A 19116-nucleotide genomic window follows, 5' to 3' on the forward strand; every position below is an offset into this window, starting at 1 on the left:
CTTAGAGAGTTGTCAGAGAAAAGCCCGTTAAACTTAGCGAGGATTTCTGCTCTGCTAGTAGGTTACATATTAAAGATGAATTTGAAGGCTCTCAGAGAAGCAGTGAGACTGGCCCTCTACATCTTTGCTGACTTCATAAAAAACAAGGGTGCTGCTTCGTGACCCGCGCGGGTCTACAAGAAGATTGTGTAACATGCAGTATGCCTTCGATCCAAATAAACTCCCAGATTATTAAAAGGATGTTTTTTCCCTCTAGAGGTCAAGGTGAGTCACCGGAGCTTTTTCCCTGTTATTAACCAAGCACTAGATATACAAGGCTTAGATATTAAAAGGCATTAGCCAAGGCATCATGGCCATCTGGTTTAGAGCAAATGCAAAACTTGAGGGAGAAGCTACATTACTTACAAAGCAACTAAATGGCCTGAAATATTAGAAGCCATGTATACAAACCCATTCAAATTTCTGTGGCCAAGTGACAAGGAGCTATAGCCAGCTGCCTGAGCACCTGAGGCCAGCCTCTCTCTAGTGTAATTCCGATAGAAAAAATATTTAACTACTGACTTACCTTGACCCAGAACTGCCAACAAATCTCTACATTCTTTCAATAGTCTAGGTGTTTATTTCCACCAGGAAGTGTGGCATCTGTACCACAATGAAATACGCCTCCATATGAGCTCTATGGCTACTACCCCCGCCCTTAGGAAGCAAGGTAGTCCATGTTGCCTACGCACAAAAAGACTGTTGGCCTTGGAATATTTACAGTGAATCCAAATTCAAGAAGTATGTAAGCCTGATGAAGCCAGAAGACACGCAAAGCTAGTTTTAGGCTATCTCCTGATAATTTTAACCCAGATTAACCTGGCAAAAAGAAGAGTATGAAGAAGGGTACAGATGACTGTTGTAGGCCAAAATGAGTCCCCGGCTTTATGACACCCTTCTTGATGGCCTTTTCCCTCAATGTGATTGTTTCTGTCACATGTAGAAGTTTCTCAGACCAGAGCCCACTGACTACACCTCTCACACTAGAGTTTTCCTATCTCCTAAATACCCAGAAAAGGAGGAAGATGGCGCTGGGACATATGATGCAGGCAAACAGGGAAACATGACTGCCTCCAGATTAAACAGACCTTGAGAAGTGTCTCTGAGGACTCGCTAACCGCAGCTACACCAAGACAGATCAGCACAGGCCTGGGTTTCCCTCCTAGAGTTCCCTACTGTCTTACAGTGGACCTCCCTAACAGGCAGAGGCCATTGGTGGGGCCGGGGCGGGGTGGGCGGGAGTGGCGTGGCTTCTCATGAACTGCCCTCAGATTCCTGAGGATACTCTATTCTTTTTGGCTTACATTCTGCATGCAGCCTGGACATGGAGAATGACCCTGGACAGATTCTAAAGTCAGTCCCCTTACTATTTATTCTCTTCCATGATACAGCCGAAAGTCAGCATTCTCCGACTACCTTCCTTAATGTCAACTACCCGTGTTACTGCTTCCTCACATTTGTGTATTTTGAGTGAGGAACTGTAAGAAGAATAAGCCAAGGGATGACGAATGGTGAGATTTTATCTGTGGCAGTGAAGGCCTGACTACTTGAAACACATTACACTTGGAGATGCCACTACTGACCTCTGTTTGAGGTCCGCCGACCTAGGTGTGCAAGATGGCTAATTGCCTACCCCAAATCCCTGTTCCACTTCCACATGGTGCAATGTTCTCTAGGTGTGGAACGAAGGGGCTGTTCCTAAAGGAATGTAAGCAGTTCAGTTTGTGTCCCTCAAACACTTTCTTCCCCTGTCTGCTGGCTGGTTATGGAGATTCCAAGGCCCTAAGGGATAGCAAAACCATAAGACAAAGGAAAGCTTTCTGACAGAAGGAATGCCCACATAGACCTTTTATGTTAGAAGGAAATTTGGTGAGTTATTCGTCACAGTAGCCTAAGCTGGTGTTAGCCTAATTCACAAACCACGTCAAGAGAGTATGAAAGAAAGGTGGGGGAGGACCCTATATTCCTAAGTATCTACTAATATTTATTGAGTGTCTAGGTCTGTAATACTTCCTCTGTCCACGGGCTTTCATGCAAGTTCTCTAGTATCAGTAATAAATTCAATTCGATTTATCAAACTTCCACAGAATGCCTAGTGGACTACCCCTGAAAAATCAACCCTTCAGGGGACTCCCATTGCCTTTGACCTTCTGACAGCTTGAATCAACCACTGTGTGCCAGCAACCATACTAGGCCTGGTGACAGAAACATAGTCCTCTCCCTCAAGGAGCCCATTCAGCTTCCATTTCCAGCCTCATCTACCACTCTTGCTGTAAGAAAGAGAGGATTTGGCATGTTTTGACTCACACAGAAAGTAGAAGAGCATATGCAAAATCTTCTGATGGTAGGGCAAATTTAGCGACATGGATACTTGTAGATATGCAGTTTGTGTCAGATTCATATTTATATATGCATCTCAGCTCTGTTGCTTAGTGGTTGCTACTCTTCTAGTCATTTCTGTCCTTTTCTAGCAACTGATTGCAAATCTCATCTTTAAAATGTAAAATAAAGCTTCCTCTCAGTACCAGTCCAGGTTCTAGTCAGGAGCCCCAGTGTTCATTTGTACTTGCTTCTGGAGGTTCTACCCATGGCACTGCTGCCCTGCAAAGGAAGGTGGTTCCATCTAATGCCATCTTCCACCCAGAAGGCTTTGCTCTTTCGTAGGCCAGTTTCCAGCCGTGTATCAGAAAGCTTGGCCCCTAGATCCTGCTCCATGGTCAAACCCTAGAGAGTTTCACTGATGTAGCTACATGCCCTAAGAGCTCCAGGCAAGTTTAATAGGAACCCACTGGATTTATAAAGAATGAAAGAATTGAATGAATGAGAGGTGAGTACCTTATGTCACTGGCTCGACCAACCAGAGATCTGGTTTCCCCTTTAGGAGATGCACTGGCCAATCACTACGCAATTTTGCTAGGGATATTGACATTAAATGACCTGGTAAAGCCAAAGAACAACAAACAGATCTACTCTGGTATGCCAACTTTGATCAACAAGTAGGAGTTCTCTGGAACATAGCAGGAGAAGGATTCTGAGGCTTAGTGAAAGGGACTATCTAGTCTATTGGTAATGATGCCATGGATAGGCTGATGAAGTGTGGCAATGTGCATGTCAGCTAATGTCATTCCTGCCACAGATCCTAAGCTGACAATCTGGTCCACAGGCGGGGAGTGCTGGACCTGGATATTGTCAGCTGTGAGATCATCAGGTAAGCAAATGAGCTAATAAATGTAAGAGATTACTAAAAATAAAGTTCAGTGTTGTTGGTATTTAAGCATTTTATGCTTAAAGGAAGGACAATGGATTAAATGGCCATGGTTGCTTATCTCATGAGCATCTGGCAGGCATTAGGCACTTATAACCAATCAGCTCCCACAGCTCATGGTACCCATACCATGCTGGGAGTATGAGTTGCAATTAATAAATTGGGCGTGGGGATCCCACAATGCATTTGACATGTAAACAATGATTTGGGTTTTTTTTTATGACTTTGGTCCCCAGACTCCCAGGCTAGTCCACAAAAGCTGATTCATAGCAATATTTCAATTAACCTAAATTCTGAGTCTTGGAAGAAGGCAAAGGAACATCTAACATAGGAGGAAACAGAGGAAGAAAAATGTGCCTTCTGCCTATTTTCTGGTCAAAGGTCTAGCCTCAAACACTTTGAAATGGGCTAAGCTATTATAGCCCCACTTTTACCTTCTCTCCTAGATATATCTTCCACCATCTGTTGCTGTTCTCCCTCAAAATCAATTCTTCCAGGGTATCCTAAGCCCCATATCATCTAGACTTAGTCAACACTCTCTCCCTACTTTAGTATTTTCATGATGCAAAACACTCTGTGTTGTATGGCCAGTCAAAAGCTGAGCTACATTTTAGAAGGGAAGTAAATCTAATGTAGCTAGTTCATACTAAAGTGTAAATGGTTTGTAATCTATCTTTCCCAGAGGAATTTGCATTTCTAATGGAGTACTGTGGAACCAAACTGAATCGCCAATTAGTTGACCTTCTAACAGCATCAGAGAGCAAAGTGAACCTTTCAGAAAGAACTGAGAGCAGGTATCTGGAGGCCAGACGACGACCTCAAAGTCAAATAATTATGTCACAGTATCTGTCTTTGTTCTATTTCTCATCTTCCCAAGGCAGATCTCTGAAGCAACTATTTTCTTTTTTTTTTTTTTTTTTTTAAATATTTTATTTATTTATCTGACAGACAGAGGTCACAAGTAGGCAGAGAGGCAGGCAGAGAGAGAGGGGGAAGCAGGCTCTCCGTGGAGCGGAGAGCCTGATGTGGGACTCAATCCCAGGACCCCGGGATCATGACCTGAGCCGAAGGCAGCGGCTTAACCCACTGAGCCACCCAGGCGTCCCTGAAGCAACTATTTTCTTTCCCTCATAACTTCTGTCCGGCTCCTGTTTCTGACTTCATACACTCTGTACAAAGTTTTGAGATTTTTAATACCCTGTATCATAGCATAAGTAGAAGATAATTCTGCTGTCTTCTAGGTAAGCCATAAAGGAGTCAAGAAATGCATGTATTCATACACTCTCTCCACACACAGCCGCCCCGCCCACCAAATTAAAAACAAAACACAAAACTCTGAAGATCAACAGTGTAAATATATGCAACAGAAGACCCATATTGGAAAGATGTCTAAATAGTAAGGACAAGGGCCTCCATCCTCTTAACATGCTCAAGTCTAAAGTTATGGTCTAAAGTTAGTTCTCTCTTCTTGCTTTGACTTTTGAAGCAGCAGCCTTAGGATAAGGAGATAGGCTAGATTCTTACCTTGAAAACACACCAATATATGGTTTTGACCATTCAATTGCCAATACCTAAATTGGAGTTCTAACAAATAAGAAAAGATTAGGGACTAATCTTTAGGTACTCTCCCTAAAGCCAGGCTAAAAAGGAACCTGCCAAGAGGGAACAGTTCTAGCAAAATAGGTGGGGTGTTCCGAGTCCCACTTTTCAGTTGGACAAGACCATACAATAAAGTCACGACCTTCTGACCACTGGCTTGAAGAACTTTTCACATATACCTTCTTTTCTCAGGTGCAACAAGAGGGGCAATTTTATCACACTCCCTCCAACCCTTCCATCCTTTTCTTCTTGTTTCCTTTTCCCTTCTTTGAGAAGCCCGTTGGAGCTTTCATCCACTCTCCATCTCCCATCATGCTGTGCAAAACAGCACCTGGGGCAGCCACAGAGCCCGAGAGTGGTCAAAAAAAAAAAAAAAAAAGAAAGAAGAAAGAAAGAAAGAAAGAAAAGAAAAGAAAAAGAAAAAAAAAGAAAGAAAGAAAAAGGAAAGAAAGAACGAAAAGAGGAGGGAAGGTGGCGATTGGCTGGAGAGGGGGTAATGATTTGTAATTGCAATACTTTCATTACTGTCTTTTAGCTCTTTGCAGAGTAATGTCAAGAGCTTCGTCTTTGTAGTGTTATTGGCATTTTTCATCATATTCATGAAGTGTGGGTCAATTTTCTTCAAAAGGCGCACTTCGCCAACTTGCTACAGAGACAGACAGTAATAAATTCTACTAGTGCACTGTGAAGGCTTCGTAGCTGCAAGCAACAATAAAAAGCAATGAGCTGGGTGTCACTAAGTAACTCCAGTTTACACTGCATTTTCTTCTTTTATTGAAAACTCAAGAATATGAATTTATTAATGAATACACAGGCATACTTTGAAAGGGGGTGGCAGTGCAGGGGGAGGAGAGGTATGTGTGTGGCGGGGTGGGGGGGTGCGGACACCATGTCAATTTATTTGGTATTCACACTGTGTGTGCCTATATTGTATTGTTCCATCATTTCATGGCCAGGCTTACCTTGTTAGGCTGTGGCCCTCCAGAAAAAACCCGAGCTCATATAGCAACACCTTGACGTGGATCTACAGCTGCTCTCGCTGTGCCTGTCTCACCTTTAGCCCCGGCTGTCTACTGCCGCCTTTCATTTTCCGCATTCATACATCAATAAGCTTTGCATGCTGACACCTAATTTTGCAGGCTACTTTGGTTATGGAGGCCGTGTTTTGCATATCACTACCCACCCCCTTCTGACACCTACTGCCTTTAAAGGGGAATGAGGAGAAGAGAGGAAGAGGCACCGGAAAGAGAGAGGAAGAGAGAGCAAGAAAGGGAAAGCTGCTTTTCTTCTCTGCCTAATCAGAAATTTCTTTATATTTGTCAAAAGCAGATATGCCAAATCAACTTTAATTGATTCCTCGGCGGCGCTCACGGATGATTTTTGAAGGACTGGGCTTGTGTTCCCAGACACACTGTTGTGTTTCCAACGAAAAGGAGGTTTCTCCCACAAATCAAATTTTGATGCCAATTAGTTAGCATTTTCCATTCCAATTAAATTGGAGACTTGGAGACCTTTCTGATTTGGGAAGACTTTATATATATTTTATACTAAACGTGCCCTTCAGGGGCTGATAAGCAAGAAGGGAATGTCCATGGGTGGCGACAGACTCTCGGGGGGTGGGGGAGAGATACGTGTTGTGGGCATTTCAGCTCCTTTCTCTGGTTTCCTTCACAAAGGTTCGTCAGACCCACCGCAACCTGTTATGTGACATCACAAAGGTTTTTTACCTTGCAGTTAGGTGGCTAATGTCATTAGAGCCTTGACAATCCATAAAATGTTATAATCTAATAGTTTTTCTGCCATACCCCACCCTCCATACCCCCGAGACTTCATTGTGCAAAAAAAGAGAACTGGGGAGACAAGACTGATGTTAAAAAGAACAAGCTGTGGCTCGATTTGAGAGATTATACACACAAAACAAGTAAACAAAAGCACAAAAGAAAACAGGAAAACCACCACACCAAATGCCACCGAGCTGCCTACGCACTCATACACACCCCCAAAGCACGTGGCTGTGAGGACATGCTTGCAAATGACGTGCCATCGAGACCTTCTCAATCTACTAAATTCAGTTTTTATTACGGGTACCAAAACACTTTCAGGGGGAGAAACTGTCAGTTCATATCCAGGTATAATTTTAATTTAATAGCAACTAAGATCAGTGTGAAATACCATTAGCAACAATGATGGCTCTTTTCCTTTTCTGAGCCCTCACTTTCTGAGCCCTCCTTTATTTTTATCGTCTGTAGGACACTAATCTTTAAAAAAAAAAAAAAGTGCTATTTGCTTCATAAGGTCATGGCCTTGGGAGTAATCCCAAGCAAATATGGAGAACCTATCTAGAGAATCTGGATTCCGATGGCCAGCCTCTATCTTTGCTACTTCTCTTCCTGTCAACATGGACACCAGCTCAAGTTCAAAGGCCTGTGCACACCGTGGGTTCACACACATAATCTTCATGCCCACATTTTGTACCCTGATATAACTTAAAATGAAATAAGATGCAATACCCAATGCCTAGATTAAAATATGAATGGTGCATTTATAGCACACATATTCTTCTGCTTGTCACTGATACATACTCAGAACAACTGAATGACGCTGGCAGAGGGGGTGCTCTTGGATATAAGGGACTCACATGGGACCACGCCAACATTGAGGGCTGGAGTCTTCTGTGTCACAGACATGAGATGCAACCTCAGGCTTGATGGGAATAAGGATCAAATGAGATAACATGTCTGCTCTTTGTCTAAAATTGGGATTCAGGGCCACCTCGCTGACCCCAGTCCTCCTTTCACTTTCCAGACTCCTGCAAGACAACTTAACATCTCTTGTAAGTACTCAGTATATGCCAGGCACCTTGTAAAGTGTTCTGCATGGAGTATCTCATTGAGTCCTCGCAAGAGCTCTAACCATATTCCCATTTTACAGATGAGAAAAGTGATATGCAAAGTGATTTGAGCACATTCCTCAAGGTCACACATGTGGTCATTAGGGCAGAAACAAGATTTACACTCAGGTGGTCAGCTTGCAGTGACCAGCCTTTAGCCTCACCTCTCTTCGGACTCCCCAGAGAGGACACGGTTCTTTAGCAGGGGTTAGTATCCCGGGGAGTATATACCCAGGATTAATTTAGGGTTTGTTTTTCTTTAAATCTGCCTTTGTAGATACCCAGACTCCGGTAAGTGATTTTTATACAAAAGTAGTCTACTCCCAATACTGCTAGGGAACCAAATACTTAAGGCCACAGGCTTATACTCTTGAGTATAATAATATGCCTTAATTACCCAAGGTGGGAATAACTAAATGGGAGAAGTAAAATAAAATAACAACCAACCCCCAAACCAAAAAATAAGGCAGCATGCATTTGTAGACTAAAACTGAAGTTGTCAGTACAATGAGCCAGATATTGGTGCAAATAGTAGGAGTATAAACATGTGGAATATTAGAAGATTCTAATAGGAATATTAGACAATATTCAGCTAGGAGAAAGCTTCCTGCATAAGTGGGCTGGGCACCCCATTCTCTGGACAGGCCTCACCACCAGCCACAAAGAGAGGAATTATGAGGCCGAGTGAACACTGCTCACATTCACACGCTGCAGCGCTACATTGTCAATTAGCAGGCGTGTTTCCATAATTGTTATACAAGGGGAAAATTTACAGTGTTAAATGGCCCTCAAATTCACACTTCTGTGTGAGTTTTTGTTTGGTGGTGTGTCTACTATTAGCACGGATGACTGCCTTTGACATCTCTTTGCCTCTGAAGACAGAAAGCACTAACCTAACAATGGGACAGACACACCAGAGAACGCTACCTATTTGTTCTTTATGCTAAGATAGATGCATACGTAGACATATGATAGAGAAAGACAGGTGGATGGGTGGATGGAAGGATGGATAGGCAGACATTTTTTTTCTTTGCAAGGGGAGGTTTTGGTGTGCTCGTATTTATCAGATGTCAATTGTTCCTTCATGTTGGCCTCTTTATTTTTTTTTTAAGATTTTATTTATTTATTTGAGAGAGAGAGAGAGAGAGAGAATACACAAGCTGGGGGGAGGGGCAGGGAAGAGGGAGAAGCAGACCCTCTGCTGAGCAGGGAGCCCAATGTGGGGCTAGATCCAAGACCCTGGGATCATCACCTGAGCCGAAGGCAGACACTTAACTGACCAAGCCACCCGGGCACCTCATGTTGGCCTCTTATTATGGAGTTCTCATTTTCAAGTTTCTCTTTTTTTTTTTTTAATTAAATTTTTATTTATTTTCAGCGTAACATTATTCATTGTTTTTTCACCACACCCAGTGCTCCATGCAATCTGTGCCCTCCCTAATACCCACCACCTGGTTCCCCCAACCTCCCACCCCCCGCCCCTTCAAAACCCTCAGGTTGTTTTTCAAGTTTCTCATTTTCAAGTTTCATATTCAAGTTTTGGATGTAAGTTCCCATTTTCAAGTTTCGTGTGTGTTCTGGGGTGTGTCTATCTCCCTGGAGAACAAGGGTGACCTTGACTGATGACAGCATGAGAGATTTTGTTTAATCTTGAAAAAGAATTTCTTAAAAACAAAAATAAAAACAAAAAACTAAGGAGTTGTGATTTTCAAAGTAGATTGGTCCATCAGTTTAGATAATTGTGGGTATAGTTTGGTGTAAGGACAGAGACTGGATAAAATGGTATCTCAAAGTCACAGTTGGTCTTTGACTACGTAAGCCTGGAATCTCCAGCCCCCATACATACATATTCACCCGACCCACTGTACACAGACTGCATATACACATACATCCACCAAAGAAATACCCAAATAACAAGACGGGGTCAGTATAAATCTCTGAGCTGTCAGATAACCAAATGGTCCTTTAGACCACAGAGCATAACAGAAAGACCTTTTATGATTAGAAAACATGACCCCTTTATTTTATAAATCAGTAAAAAATGTTTCAGGGAAGTTAAGTAATTTGTCCAAGGTCACACAGCAAATTAAACTAATAATTATGTGTCAACTTTCAGTTATTTCCAAATATCATATCCACCTTCAAAGAAACAATGGTTACATTTCCATTATCCAAAAGAATTGGTCACAAGTAAAAGAGGCATCTTTTGTTATTTACATCCCCACCTTGTTCCATAAATAACTTAAGATACTCAGAAAGGCATTTGCAAAAGATCTGTAAGATGATGAGGATGGTAATAATGATAAAATGTAGAGAAGTGTCCCATGATTTAGACTAAATCCTTGTATATTAATCTAAAAGTCAGCTACTCGACTTTATAACACACTTTAATTTCTAAAAGAAATTTTTAAAAAAAGGAAAAAGAAAGGTTAAATAAATGCAGACAGGTGATGTCCCTGGACGGAACTGGAGTACACATAACGATTCCAGACCCAGCTTCTCATCCACAGGAAGCCTGTTTCTTTTTGCCTCCGTCCTTTGCGTTTCAAGGAAATATCGCAAAGTTGCCCCCAAGGATCCTGGAGTCTTGAACACATCAATCCATAACATAGTCTCATAGCAAGGAGGCTTGGGAGTGAGAATGCCTTCAAGGACCAGAAGCGGGGTTAGGTGACAAACGATGGACAAAGAGTAAGTAATGCAGCGCCGTTCCACTTGCATCAGAGGAGAGAAAAACACAAGTCTGGCAATGTAAGTTCCACCAAAGATGTGAAACAAAGGGGGCTTTTATCATCTGCTGGTGAGACTACCTCAAGTGTATGACACTACACATGAGGCGAGAGGTTGGGGATTAAGATGTACATTCAGAAGTTTCAGTGTCCAGATGGTATTTAAAGCCATGAGACGGGTTGAGATCATCTATACAATGAGGATGGACAGAAACAAGAAAGTCCAAGGACTAAAACGTGGGGGTCCCCAACATGTAGACATTGGGAATTGGAGGAAGAGCTATTAAAGGAGACAGAAACAAGAAGAAACCGAGTAGACTTGCAGTTCAAGGAGCAGAAGCATTTCAGGACATAGTCAGGACAGTATTAGCACTTGTGCAAAAGCTGCGGGTAATTCAAGGAGATGAGGATTGAAACTGACCTGGCTTGTTAGCTGATGGTGGCTGACAGGATCACCTTTCTCTGGAGTTATCAGCTATTACTAAAAGATCCCCGGAACTAGATGTTAATTATGAAGTAGTAACAATTGCTTACTGTCTACACTGGGACAGCTTTTATGTGCTGAGTGTTTTACATACACAGATCTAACTGGGTGCATACAACGACTGTGGAGGTAGGTACAATTACCCAAAATCACAGATGAGGAATTTTAGGTACAAAAAGCTTATGTGATGTACCTGAAGTCACCCGCCGCTTAGCAAGTCTGAAACTGAGATTGACCCTAGAACCAAAATATAATGCAGAGTTACCAAAAGACCCAAAGGGCTGGACGTCTAACATCTGGGGGACAGTGAAAGAGATGGGATGCAGTAGGCTTTGTCCTTCTTCCTCAGGGCACAAACAACTGCGAGGGTGACCAACTATCTGCAGTCAGCCAGGGACAGGAGAGTTTCCCAAGATGCACCTGCAGCGAGGAAACGGGGGATGTTTCAGTCAGACTATGACAAGCTGGTTACACTCCATCCAGTGAAACCTTCGGAATACCTTTCAGGAAGAAAGCAGCCGTAGTTACCTGTTGGGAGGTTTTGCATTCTGTGTGAGCTTCCCTGGGGTGGTCCCGGAGCCTCTGTAGAATTCTGAGCCAGCTCTCCAGGCTCTCCTCACCACTCCTGCTAAGTGGGACCCTGGAGTTGGGAACACGGAGCAGGGTCACTCTCGTAGGCCTCTTTCATTGATGAACCTGTTCATGAGGCTCCCCTCACTTCCCACTGCAGCCCTCTGGGAAATGCAAAGGTGTACCCCCAGTGGTACCAACCCCCCAGCTCCCCTGGAAACCAGCAGAGGCTTCCTGGGCATACAGGGGCCTGTTTGTCAAATTCCCTCTGATCTACCCAGCTAATGAGGTCAAAATAGCTACGTCCATAAGGGATACATTTTCTCAATGGGAGCTTATGCCTCAGAAAACACATTGAAAATATTTATCTTTTTTCAGAGTACAGGCAGAGCAATATAGAACACTAGCTTGTAAAAATGCTCTTTGAAAAGTGGAAGAAAAAAAAAATCATAAAACCTAGGAAATGAAAAGGGAATCCTCCCAAACCATACTGCCAGTTGCTGTCCAAGAGATTTGTTCATGCAGTTTGGAAAGCTTTGTTACAGGCTTGGCTGGTAATATGTTCAAGTAAACACATGTGCCTCAGAGATCCTGGGTCACTCTTGGGTTTGAGAGAGGCCACCCTGCCCCTGCCTTGAGATGTTGGAAGGGAAGCCAGGTTTGGTCCCCACTGTGGCTCTCCTGGGTCCCTGTGCCCAGTCATGATCTCCACACCCTTTGTCTTCTCCAAAGCCCAGAGCACAGAACATAGGAGGGTTCATCAAAACGGGGCAGACACCTTCCAATGGGGCCTGAACACCTTCCAATGGAGCCTGCTAAATTCTGGTAATCAGGAGAAATCTGAGCTTGCAGAATTAGAAGTGTCCTAATTACATATGGTCCCCTTCAGAGGACCCCAGCCATTCAAATTCACTCACACCTCTAATTTCCTCTGAACCAGTGGTCTTTAAATGGGGGGGGCATGTGGCAGTTTCTAAAGACAATATGACATGGTGACATTATGGGCTATCTATCCTAACTGGCAGGGGATGGAGAGGACCATCTAGTGGGTAGAGAACAAGGCTGTTACTAAACGTCCTCCAAACCACAGAAGGTCCCTTCACAACAAAGAACTACTGGGCCCAAAATATGAAAGTGCCAAGGTTAAGAAGGTCTTGTCTATAGAGAATTTCCTTTTGTACCATCACCTCAAATCCACCATGAACTGAATAAATCTCATCATTATTTTTCCTAGACCTATCTCATCTTCTGATATCTTAATTTATGACAATGGTATTACCATTTTCTTAGTCATTAGACTAGAAAATCACAAGCATTTTTTTTCTCATTTCTCGCCTTCAACTCCCCCTATACCCCCCCAACACACACACACAGCCCCCACCTAATTAGTCAGTTAGTCATGTGAATCTGCCCAAGAGAATATCTTTCACTTATTCTCACTTCAACCTCTACCAAATTAGAGCTTTTCGTTTCATTTCTGAATCACCAGCCTCCTGATTCTCCTTCTGGTCTCTCTATGCCAACCTGTATTGGGGTAGGTTACCTGCTGTGATAATCCCAAACTCTCAATAACTTAACATAGTTGGTATTTATTTCTTACTGGTAAAAAGCCCAGGGAGTAACAAAGTTGGGGGGAGCTCTGATCCACGTGGTCATTCAGTGATCCAGGCTCCTTACAGCTTGAGGCCTCAGAATTTTGAAGTTCTCTGTCAGATCTTTTGCTTCTGACTAGCAGATGGGGAAGAGAATGCACAGGATCACAGTTAAGGGGCCAGGCCTGGGAGCGGTACACATCTCTTCCACTGGCATTTAACTGGCTCGGACTCGGTCACACGGCCTCACCTTGCCAGAGGAGAAACCGGGAAATGTAGTGTCATCATATACGCAGCAGAAAAAGTAAACTGGCTTTGGCGACTTCATGACAGTCTCTGCCACCCATTTTTTTCTGTATACTCCTGTCACTTTTATCTTTCTCAAATACCATTTAGTAACATATTGCCACATTTCCATTTGATGCAAAAACCTGTTGAATTATTCCCCATTATTTACCGCATAAAGACCCAGACTGCATCACCAGTGACACGGCTCCACCTGTTCTTCCCACTTCACCTGGCCCTGCGGCCTTAATGAGCCCAGGCACTGGAGCAACTTTCGCTGCCCTTCACACCTCTCCCCCTGCCTCTGTGCCTTTGCCTCTGGCTCCTCCCAGTGCTGTAAGCCTTTCCTCTACCTCTATGAATACCAAAACCTACAAATCCCCCCCTTAACTCTCCAGCCTCCAAGGACCTCTCATTCTCGGGCACCTCAATCACTAACAGCAATCTTGGACTAAGTCCTGACAGCACCTCAGGAATTGTGTGCTAAGCATGCATATGCCAATCATTTTTCATCTGCATGATCTCATTTAATCTCCACAATAATGTATAGAGTATCTATTATCACTATTACTTTCCTTTTAAAGAGATGAAAATTGAGCCTCAGAGAGGTAAAGCAACTTGCCAACATCACAATCTGCTCTCCCCAACACACCCATACTGCCCGAGACACATGGTCTGTTGTCTTCTCCCGAAATTCCACTTATTATGGGTTCTGAAAGAAGAAAGAAATCTAATACCAATGAGACAGTTATCAGAAAGATGTCCTCCTACGCTACGGTCACATGAAGGGGAGAAATACCCACCCCCTCCCTCTGGCTGAGCCAGAGCAGAAGCAGTGGGCAGGGCGAGCCAGGTCCCAGTTTTGGCCTGGCATTCCAAACAGGAACCAGCAGATCCAAGCAGGGACTCTGGCAGGCAGCACGAAGTGTGTCCTTGCTGAATTATTTGGGCCAGAGACCTGGTGGGCCACGCCACTGGGGATGCAGCCACAGGTGGGAAGGTCAGGAAAAGAGGAGCCATGTGCTCTTGAAAGGCACGCTCACATGAGAGACAGGGCTACTGTGCACGTGGGAATGTGTGCCCAGAGCCTGGGAGCACAGAGACAGAGGAGGCAGCCGGCTTCCCTGGGACGCTCTGCCTAGGACCTACGCAAAAAGCCCTTCCCGTGCCAACAGCCTGTCCGACCACATGAAAGGGAACCTTTTTCCTCTAGTGGAGTGAACTTGAGCAAGTCACCTCTCTCCCTGGGCCTCGGTTCCTATAGCTATAAAGTGGTTCCTATAGCTATAAACTCACAAGGGAGTTCATTCGTAAAGTGGTTATGAGGATTATATGGATTAATACATGCAAGGTACTTAGAGCTAAAACTGTCACTGGTTCTAAATCTTGCCAAATGGTGAAGTTACTCCATAACCAGCTGAAGTGCACATTTCGTTCTAGCCCCGCCATCACAGACCAAAGACTGGAGAGTTAGATCAGCCCCTTCCATGCTACAAAGCGCCACATCGCTCGGTGACTTGGGTGTCCTGTCAACCATTCATGCCTTTCCTGCAGGTCAGAGGGTGACAGTGTCCATGCAGGGCAAGAGAGGAGTTCAGTCTACACCCGCCCACCATGGCACCTGAAATTCAACCACTGGGACAAGATTTCTTTGGCTTCAGATAATAGTTTTTAACCTTGTAGACATTACAGATCTCCTGAGAATTGGACAGAAGGTGTGGAGCCACCACACCCACACTCACAGCATTTCCCAGACACACAAAGGAAAATTCGCTTTTCATTTAGCATGCTGTTTCAGGACATTCAGAGACTTTGTAAAGCCCGGCCCAGTTTAGCAAACCCTGACCTGAGGGCAATGCCCTAAATGAGTAGCTATGTAACTAAATTTGGGAGCTTTCTTCAATAGCAGGTGCTTTTAAAAAAACACTTCCTATGTTGAGGGAAGAAGTGGAGGTTAAAGATGGCAAATTATCAGGATGGGAGCCATGGCGTGGAGGATTACTGTTTTACTGAGACCCATCCTTTACCCAGGACAGATGGTAGCTTTCACCACCCAAGGAGAGAATCCCAATCCTCTCCTGTCTGCACTCACAAGACGTTGCCTTCAACACAGGACCTTGCTGGTTTAGGCCACTCCTTGGCCAGCATCCCTAAGAGTCACCTGGGAATCACATAGGACCCTGCTGCTATATCTACCTGGGCCAAGAGAGCTCTTCCTACTCTCCCCTCCCCCACAACAAAGGGACAGGGAGACTTCTGCTAGGAAACTATGTCTCCACCCCATCCCGGCCCAACCTCCCTTCCAGCACATTTGACCCAAGGACATCACCATGCCCAACCACATCCCTGCAGACTCACATTCTATATTCCTGGGATGGCCAGGAGATTGGATGCAAATCCTTAAACGAATTCTGGAATAAAAACCATTTAATCCTGTCCACTGTGCTTCCTCCTCACCTGTACAACCCAGAAGAGAGACCAGGCAGGCTTTTACTGCTATTGGTGCTTCCTGTCCCAAGCAACTGTGAAATGTGTTTGGAAACAGAATGAGTGCTTTGGACTCTTAGGCTCACCCCAGCCCTTTCCTCTGAAAAGGGACACAATGTAACAGCCCACACAAGTAGAAAACCTTGTGCTGGAGCCTGAAAATCAATTTCCTGAGCCCACAGAAGGAAGGTGCTTCGTGCCAGGACCTCAGCCCCGTACACACAGGGTGAAGAGGAAAAGCTGCTGCGTTTTGGCCATAACTCAAGACAGCCTGCAGGCGAGAGAGAGAGAGAGAGAGAGAGAAGCAGGGTGGGAAACAGGGTGGAATGGGAAGGAATTTTTACCTTTTTATACAGAATGACACTACTACCAGTGTCACCATTCGGGTTCCTTTGCAAGAAGACATAAGTGACAAAGGGGACCAGAAGAAAAGTTTGGGTACCTGAGAACCTTCCAAGCATTGCTGTGATTTTAAAGAGTTGGATGAAACACCCAAGGTGGGCATCAAATCAGATGAATTCCTGAGACTTTTCCTGTGCAAATGTTCATGTGCGCCTAGATGTTTGAGGACACACATCTGGTGTTGCAGAAGTATTTCCGTATCTGTGGGTGCGTTGTGTTTGCACTCATGGGTTTTATGAGGGGCTGGTGTCAGTGTCTACCCCTGTAGGTGTGTTCAATTAACAGAGGGAGAGGAGCGCAGCTTTCATAGCAAGCAACGGCCGCGCTTTCCAAAGCTTTACAGCACTGCTCTCTCACAGTCCCACCTTCTTTCGCATCCCTTTCAATTCACCTCGAAAAATCCCAGACTCCTTGTTCTTTGGTGAAAGCGTACTGGTTTTGAAAGGGAATCAGAGCATTATCTCCCTTAGAGTTATAAATCAAGAGTCAGAAAATCCAGCCCAACGTTTCCTTCCGACGACAGGAGAGGTGAGCAGCTGCAACAGAGACCATACGGACCCCGCGATCTGGCACAGTTATTGTAAAGTTTGCACACCCCCAGCGACTGGCCTTGCCTTTTCGAGACATAACTCCACCTCCATGCTCCGTGCTAGTCATCTCACCAAGGCTGAAACTGACATGATGGAGCAGAGAACGGGGTGCTCAGTTTCAACTCAGAAGTCAAGTTCAAGGGCAGCTTTTCCCTGGAAAGCTACTGTGGCCCATATTTTGGGTGGAGGAGCCAACTTTTCCCTCAACCAGTTCAAACGCTGAAGGCAAGCTGTTGACCTCTCAAGCAGGCACAGAATCCAGCTAGCCATGAAGCTCTGGACCAGTGGCTACCTAACATCTCTGGGCCTGTTGATATGATCGATAATGGCCAAGTATATAGTCACTGCTATTTTAACTCATTTCTAAGGGTGTGCTTCCTCTGGGAGCCGCATAAATTACCTTCCCTTCTCCATCTGTCTTAGAGACACAACTGGCCCCACATCATTATGACTATGCCATGTTACACCATTCTGGTCTCATGTCAAGAGAGCTCTCCAGTCACTAAATTCTTCGGAGCTCAGCAAACCCAGAAGACAAATACAGGAATATATAGCTACAAGTATTACTGCGTAAGTGGAATCAGAAGACAGACTCTTTGGGGACGATGAGCAGGCATGTGTTGGTACGGAGTACATCCTCTACTCATGGGAAGCCTAGCTTTTTCTTCTGAGTCCACCCATATTCAGAAAACAGGCTTCGCGTGTCACTTAGCTGAGAACATGAGGTATGCATGGAACCTTCCATGTTCGGCTTCTTCAAAACCAAAGATGGTGTGTGACCAGCTTTCCTCCTGGCCCCCAGGAGACTGCAAGACACCACCTATGTAAACCTTGAGCTTCTCACCCTAGAGGTGCTAACCACCATATCCAGGCTCGGCAGTATCTTCCCCATCCATCTCTGTTCCAAAGCTACAATCGGGTATGAAACTCCATCTTCCCTAACTCTGACATTATAAATAATGGATGTGGTGTCATGCTCTGTGTTATGTTTCCTAGAGGACAGGGGAAGGGGACTAGAGGGCTCCAGCTGGAGGTGTGATCCCATCCTCTGGCCACACTCTGCTGTGACAATGGTGATTCCTCCGACTCCCCTGCAGAGCTGCCACCAGGGTGATTCTCTTGGATTCTGCGTGTGCCGTCTTTCTTAAAAAGACGTTTATTATGACACATAATGTGAATAAAGGTTGGAACCATCCCCACTGTACTCTGATTTGCTATAACTGTCACTTGCAATGCTTGCTTCTCATTTATACCCAAAATGAAACTCTCCGGCATGGCACCAATACCATCAAGTACCCTTCCAGAAGAGAAGGATTTGCTTTCAGCTGCCTCTCTGCTCGGCTCTGATAGGAGGCTGCCTGGAATCAAGGGCTCCAGACCCCATGCTGGTGCTGCACTGGAAAGCAGACAAGGAATGAGCATGGCGGCCATTCTCAAGGGGCGCTGCGCACTTTAAATGAAAGTTGCACTCTGCCTTGGAGCCCGTGATGACTGAGGAGGGGCAGGCACCCTCCATCGCTGACGTCCTCAAAACAACTGACAGGCTGAGATAAATCAGTGTGTGTACCTCCTTCCCTTTCTGCCGCCCCTGCAGGAAGGAGACCTCGTTGCCTTCAAGAAGATGAGACAAAGAGGAGAGGGGGATGTATCCTGGGACCCCAAGGGGAGATGGATGTATCCTGGGCATGCTGATCCTTCAGTGTAAAGTTAAGAAAACAGAGGCTGGGGGTGTAACTGGGGGGAGGAGGGTGCAGAAATGAGATGAGGCAAGCACTTTGTCAGAGGAAAGTTTCCGGCAGCATGAAACTGCATTTACAGTAACGTGACTTAAAGAGCTGCGTGCTCTCTAATCCAGCTACATCACCTCCTCCACCAGCCAATTTCCCACCAGGCAGGGCGCATGCTAAGACTCCGTTTACTGAGCCATAATTTGATTTCTTCATCTATCTGGGTAACCTGGCACTAGGAAGAGAAGGGGCACTTTACATGGCCTATGTGCCATGTAAAGGGGGAACATGTGAGGGTCTCTGAGCAGAGCATGGTTAGTTGGTCCGGGATTGGCAAAGAGCAAAGGCAGCTCCATCCAGGCAGGAAGGTGGTCAATGGCACAGTGATGCATGCAAGCTAAGCTGTGTTTGGTCAGGCCTGGTTTTGAGACAAGAGTCCTAGATCCTCGTCCTTATT

Source organism: Martes martes (assembly GCF_963455335.1).
Source record: "Martes martes genome assembly, chromosome: 9".
Classification (NCBI taxonomy): Eukaryota; Metazoa; Chordata; class Mammalia; order Carnivora; family Mustelidae; genus Martes; species Martes martes.